Raw genomic sequence first — 7,722 nt, 5'->3', positions numbered from 1 at the left:
CAATATATAAAATTTGTGGACAAGTTTCATTGATCACAATGGTTATTCATGGCCAACTTGGTTTATAGTTGTGGTGTTGGATGGTCAACCATGGTCAATAATTATGGTCCAATCTCGCTTTGTGAGAATGATTGTCTCAATATAAAAATAAACTAAGGTCAAACCCATAGTCAAGCATGTTTGTATAAGGGTTTGCAATATTTATCTTTTGGTTTATATACCTTTGGTTTATAAGATTAATCCCTTGGGTTTAATATTGTTTCATTGGGTTCATAATTCCTTATGGTTTTAGTATTGATCCCCTAGTCTTTTTATTCCCTTTGGTTTGTTAATGTCAGGGTTCAACCATGGTTAAGCATGGTCGAATGTCGCATTGTGACAAATATTGTATCAAAATGAAAATCAGTGATGGCCAAACATGGACAGGAATATTGATTAGATTGTCTATAATATTTATCTTAGGGTTTATTTACGTTGGGTTTATATTATGTGATTGGGTTTAATATTTATCCCTTAGGTGAAATATTTTTCCCTTAGGTTAAGAATCCCTTGGGTTTTTAGTATTAATTTCTTAGGTTTTTTATTTTCTTGGGTTTTTGATATCAATCATCGTCAACCATGGTCAATAATGGGCAACCAAGGTCGACAATCAATCGTGCTCAACCATGTTCCAACGTTGCATTGTGACAATGTCTCAATATGAAAATCAACCATGGTTAAACATGTTTTTTTAAGGGTTTTTAATATTTATCTTATGGTTTATATACCTTGGGTTTATGTCATTCCCTTAGGTTTAATATTATTTCCTTTGGGTTTTAGTATTAATCCCTTGGGTTTATTATTCCCTTTGGTTTATAATGATTATCATCGTTAACCATGATCAGTCCTAGTCAATCATGGTCAACTATGGCCAATCATAGACAACCATGGTCAAGCATGGTAAACCATATTTTAAAATCAATGGTGATCAACCATGGTCATTCATGGTGAACCACTGTCCAACATCGCATTTTAACAAATATTGTCTCAATGTGAAAATCAACCATGGTTTAGCATGGTCCAACGTCGCATTGTGACAAATATTGTCACGATATGGAAACCAATAATGGTCAACCATGGTAACACTACAAGAAAAAAGGACATTAGTGAGGGGCAAAAAATGTCACCATAAGCTCATTGGTGATGGTCAAAAGAGCCTTCGTCACCAAAAACTAAACATCGCCAAAAGTATAAGTGTTGTAGTGACATTCAAAGTCGTCACCAATAATGGTTTATGATGACAGATAGTGACCGTCACCATTTCATATGAGCAATGGTGATGGACCATAGCCTCCGTCACAAAAAATCGAACATCACCAAAGGTGGCATCGCAAAAGTATAGGTGTTGTGGTGACATTCAAAGTCCGTCACCAATAATGAATTATAATGATGGATAGCGATTTTCACCATTTCATATGAGAAATGGTGAAAAACCATAGCCTCCGTCACCAAAAATTGAACGTCACCAAAGGTGGCATCGCCAAAAGTATAGGTGTTATGGTGACATTCAAGGTCCGTCATGAATATTGATTATAATGACGAATAGTGACCGTCACCATTTCATATGAACAACAACAATTTATTGTAATGGATCTTTCATGGTCGTCACTGTTGCCGCATATATATGGTGACATTCATTGACCGTCACCAAAAGCTACATTTCCAGAAGTATAGGTGTTGTGGTGACATTCAAGGTCCGTCACGAATAATGACTATAATGACGGACAACGACCATCACCATTTCATATCAACAACAATGATTTATGGTTACGAACCTTTGAGGGTCATCACTATTGATGCGTATATATGGTGGTGTTCGTTGACCATCACCATTTCATATTTTGGTGAGGGTCAAAAAATGTCACCAAAGCTCATTGGTGATGGTCAAAAGAGCCTCCATCACCAAAAATTGATTTTCGCCATTCCATATGGATGTCAGGGCACGATGGAATCGAACCACCAACCTCCTGCTTATAAAGCAGGTGCTCTTCCATTGAGCTAGCACCCTTTAAAGAATTATACTTTTAAAAATTAGACCTTGAAACTTCATAAATTGTAAATTCTATAACTTTCAATAAATTAAAGTCTCAACAATATTTTACTAAACAAGAAAAGCAACATCGAAGTTGTAGGCCCCTACCTAATGGTTATGGAAGTTATGAAAAGTGGGGGGAGGGAAAAATAATTATGTATAAGAGAATCAATATGTTCAGTTGAATACTCAATTAGAAGTGAAACTCTGAAGACATTTGTAATCTATAAATGACCTATAACTAGCAAATGCACCAAATATTGCAAAGGAAATGTCATAAGTGGATAGCATATGGAAGAAGAACATTGATGAAGACAAATGCAACATGTTATAGGTTGAGTGAAAGAAAAATCTCAATGTTGTTTTTGTTTTGTGTTTAGATATCTAAATGATATCTAAACTTATGTGTAGATGTAACATGGATCTTCAGAAACCATGAACGACATATATATATATATATATATATTGTAGAAATTTTGAATAATATGACACATATTCATAGAGATTATCCTAATTATACACTTATAAGTGGAACATGCATAATACATAACCTCCTCTACGTTGATCATCAATTTACAGAAGCAGAAACATTCACATGCACACATTGAGGCATCAATCACACATATCAACACAGTATTTTCTCGGGGAAAGAATCTCGCTAAAAACCCCAACTATCTATATATTATATTGATTGAGAACATGTAACAATACATAGTACAATACTCATCCCAAGTACTCAGTACTATCTCCTCATGCTACACACAATACAGCTCAGATCTGATCTCCAAATCTCCCCCGCTGCTTGCCTGCCTCCACTGCACAATACCTGCAAGAGAATGAATGAGAATGGCTGAACCAAACTCGTTTTTACCTTGGAGAAAGTCACCCACACTAGGAATCACGTGAGCAAAAGCTATATTTCTTGGTATTGGCCCCAACACTACGCAGTCTTCATTGGCATTACTCAATCCATGCATGTGCAAAATCTCATGCACAACTGATAGGAATATAAACCTCTAACACCTGTCTCCACTGAACTGTACATGGACTGAGTTAACAGATGTATTCTTCAGTTTCATTATGAGTTAATAATTAGTGAATTAATTAATAACTAATTCACACAACTCATCACTTAGTCTATTGATCAGTTAGACTAAATACAACTAGTTCAACTAAGTCAAACTGAACACAACTCCATTAACTGTTCATCCAACTCCACAGAACTCAACCACATGAGTTCTAACTGATGTCCTGCATGCAATAGCTCAGCTGACTCATAAAGAAAGCGTATTTCCTTCTTACAGCTGCATGTGCCACATCTGCAGCTCAAACTGAAGTGCTCCAAGAGGATAAGATAAAGTTTATAGTCTAAATATTATTATGAGACAATAATATTTGACTTTTCTATTTTTGACTAGCAGTCTAAAAAATACTCTGATCACTCCTGCTGTGATCACTCCTGCTGTGATCGCTCTTGCTGTGATCACTCCTGCTGTGATCACTCCTGCTGTGATCCAAAAATAGACTTTGCGCCATAATTTGCCTACGGGCCCACTTAGTGAAGGCGACTCCTTTCCACTAAGCTCCATCATCTTGTTGCATTCTCAACAAGCATTTCTTGTTGCACACTTTTCAATATAGATATATATATATATATATATATATATATATATATATATATATATATATATATATATATATATATATATATATCCCCTTTACATAAACCAACATGAAATTTGGAATTTCACAAGTCTGCACTCAAAACATGACAACAACCAACAAATAAAAGAAATTGACTTGGACAGAAAGCAATAGCTTCACCTTCATTCTTGAGTTGCTTCTGTTTATTTGAATTTGACTTGTGACATTCTTTATCTAACAAGGAATCAAAATCATCACTAGTATTAAATTCATCCAACACAGACTTTGGAGATCCCACTAACATCTGCGTTTTTGTTGTCATGCCTGAAAACCATGGATATCCATGTCGATAGTAGAATAAGATGTGTGTCTGCTGCTCAAGAACACATTCCTTATTAACCATTTTTACTTGACAAAAACCAAAGAGACAACACAATATCAGCGTACATAAAATCCCCTACCGAAATATAATCATAAGTTAGCTAAGAAGTCTAAAAGATGTTCTTAATTAATAAAATTTGTATTTGGAAATTTTGTTTCTTTATATTTAAAAAATATTATGTTGTACAACACTTCTGTCTATTTATCCAGGCAATTATATCATAGCATATGTCACATGGTAGCAATCTACAGTACCTAAAGTAAAAAGACAAATTTGCTCAAGAAAATAGATTTAGAAAAGAGCTTTGAAAACTATATGTTTGTCATCAAAGCTTTAATTAGTTTAACAACAAACTAGTTGGGGTTTGAAAATCAAAACCATTCATAGGAAACGAACAGGACAATGGCCAAAGTCGCTTTCATACAAATAAAGCTAGAGTCACTATTGTCATTGCAAATAACTGAAATTTGGGCAGTGGTCTAATAGTTAGAGCTTATTTGCAGGGAAGACTCGTTAATACCATCATTTTTTTCCATGGTTTGTTGTGTCTCTAGATCCAGATCAGATAGCTTATTATTATCAAGTTCTACCTTTCAAGTGTTGATTTCTGGCTCACCTTTTAAAACACAATTCTACCACTCCATTTGATTTTGTTTTGTCAAGAGAATTGGTAGGACCTTCCCATCCTCTGTTTTACATCAATCAATAACCATCGAGCAATGATATAAAGAATAACAGATACACAACAAAGGCCAAAGATGCACTTGTTGTATACCTATGTTCTAGGAATCATCTGACCTTACTGGTGCAAAGAGCTCACCCTGAAAAAATAGCAGCCACATGGAATTGACAAAACTTTTTTAAATCAAGCTCCAAGTAAACCAATCAAAATATGAACATCCTTTTAATCAATAAAATCTCTAACTTAAAATAAAAGTGGCCTAGAATTGAATGTTATATCAACCATGTCAAGTAACTAACATCGGGTGAGAAATACAGGCCATGCATATTGGATTAGCGAAATAATTCATGTGATAAAGCTCAAAATCAAACAGATGACTTATAGCTAAGAAACGTGAATAAATGACTTACAACTAAGACATGAGGTTTCCCTTTCGACATTGTCATTAAATAACTCTTCTTTATGTCACATACCATTAAACTTTTTATTATACTAGGTGGAAGTGGTATTGTAACATTAACCTCTGATAGAGTTTGTGTCCACGACTACTTCTCAAGATCCGCTCCATTACCAGCATTTGGGGCTAGATAAGATACATGCAAAAACCATCAACATGAAAATGAAATCTACATCCTTGTAAAAAAATGGGAGGAAAAAAATAATCCACAAATTGAAACAAACTGTAGGATAACTCATTCCTACAACATGATTATCTTGTCATGAACAATAAAAAAAGAAATTAGGAGAAATGTAATTTTTGCCACATTTTGACAATAATTTCCTTTTGCATATTCTATGAGCAATTGATGAAAAAAGTCAGCTAAAGCTTGTCAACATCAAGATTATAGTAAAACATAAAGGAACCGCTCCAACACATATAATCCTAAACACAACTATCTATACATATAATTATTTATTGAGGACATTGTATTTTGTGAAAATATGGAAGTGAAATCTTTGAAATAACACAATTTATGGTACCACTACCTTACAAAGTCCATTCATTTGAGTATTTACGAAGTCCATTCAGGAATTTCTTCAAAGTTCAAAGTTCAAACAATTAACATGTAGCCTAAAAAAACATATATTTGAAAAGGAGATAACCCAACGATGTATATTATATATCTCAAATTTAAATATCCTACTTTCCAGACATTGAAATGACACTTTTTAGCACACTATTGTGAATTCAGCCCAAAATGCTAGAAAAAAATATTGATGGTTATTTTTTTTTAAATGGAAACTTGGGCCAAATTCCACTTTGAACAGCTCCTTTTGGGAATATAATTGTGGCATTGAATTCCTCTTTTCTAGAGGATCAAAATCGATCTAAAGATCATCAAATTTGGATAAATGGAAGCAGAATTTTGAATTTATGTTTCTCTCACGTAAATTATTGAGGTTGGCCTCAACTATATGTCGACTTAAGAAGATTAAAAGTCACATCCCCTCAACTCCACTGAATTTTATATATAGAGGAGTATTCTCTCTCATTTGGGACACATCAATCAAAAGAAAAAGATATCTCTGTGGCAGCGAAGATTAAGGAGGATAAATTCTGGTTATTGTTGGGACTATTTTGGTTAGGGGTTTGTCATAACAGGTCTGAGTTTGGAAGCAGTGCTTCGCTATGGTTAAGGAAAATCTTATATATGGGTTGTGGCTTGTTTCGTATGGGACTTCTTCCTGTAGTTTGGTTGTAGCTAGAAGATATTCTCACAGCTTGACCGCAAGACTTGAATCACTTGCCCAACAAAGCTGAAATACAACAGAAAGTTGTTGAACTTATATGATAGTATTCATGTACTTGTTGAGGATGACATGGAAACTTGAAAATAGGCTAGGACTACTACAAATAATAGAGCCCTTGTAAGAAGAAAAAGGTCACACTGTTTACAGAATTCAAGGGCTGGAGCAACATGCTTTAGAAGCCCTAATCCAGAACCACAAAGATAATATCAATGGTGACCTTAATGTGGTCATAAACCAACTCCTTAAGCCAAACAAAGGGAGCATCATGTGAAATAAGGAAGGTCACAGTAGAAAGGAGGATTTTTGGATCAGTCAACTTAGAAAGCAATGGACTATTGTTTCCCTAACCAGACCGATCTTGTACAACAATATGATTTTTCCTCTATGAACAAATTGCCTAGATTACAAGATTGAATGGATCTAAGAGAAGTGATGCCTAATATTCATATTGGAAAGTTATTTTATATAATTTTAATCTCTCTCTTTCTCTATTGAAAATTTGATGATAATAATAAGAAGATTTGATCAAGGGTTTTCCCCATCTTGGGGTTTTTCCCTAGCTTGAGCCATATTCTCATGTCTTTCTGTCTTGGCTTGTCTTCTGCATCTATCATTTATGTTATTTCATCAGTTAATGTTATATAATTTCTAATGTGATTGGTAAATAGATTAATGGGAATATGGTTCAATGAAGTATCTAACCTAAACAAAGAACATGTTAACTAAAAATTAACATGGTATCGGAGCTCAGGTGAGGACAAGCCCAAGCTTAAAGAGATTGCAATCACTAAAGAATTTCATTGATACTTCCATCTCGCGGTGGTAAATCAAGTCAAAGTTCAAATCTGGGTTATTTCTCAAGGCCTTATATTCAATCCCTAATCAGTAAACATGGGCACTATCCTAAAGATATTCAATTTTCACGGGAAAAAGTTGGAAGATGACAAGGTATGTTCTTGTACTTTATAGCAGTCCTACTCATCAAGATTAAGATTGTATCATCATTGTAAGCTTATGGAAAGATGTTTTCTATGATCCCTGGAGGTAAGGTCAATCCTCTACAGATATCTATTTGAAATACTATTCTCATCTCTAGAGGACTGATCAAGTGCAGGATATATCTATCTAAGATATATCAAATATTTCAGATAACAAGTATAGGCTTGCATTAATTCTATCATTACTTTTGAA

General features: G+C 34.3%; 1 non-coding gene across 1 annotated transcript; it reads right to left on the bottom strand.

Annotated features, from left to right (window-relative positions):
* Nucleotides 1-1,975: 1,975 nt before the first annotated feature.
* TRNAI-UAU (transfer RNA isoleucine (anticodon UAU)) lies at nt 1,976-2,047 on the bottom strand. The gene has a single exon. It is a non-coding gene; the product is annotated as a tRNA-Ile (tRNA).
* Nucleotides 2,048-7,722: the final 5,675 nt, after the last annotated feature.

Source organism: Pinus tabuliformis, chromosome 2_1, assembly GCF_031772625.1.
Source record: "Pinus tabuliformis cultivar Carrire ecotype Pingquan chromosome 2_1, CPIR1, whole genome shotgun sequence".
In the NCBI taxonomy this organism is placed as follows: domain Eukaryota; kingdom Viridiplantae; phylum Streptophyta; class Pinopsida; order Pinales; family Pinaceae; genus Pinus; species Pinus tabuliformis.
Note: the sequence above shows the minus strand (reverse complement) of the source record. Positions and strands in the feature narration are given on the sequence as shown.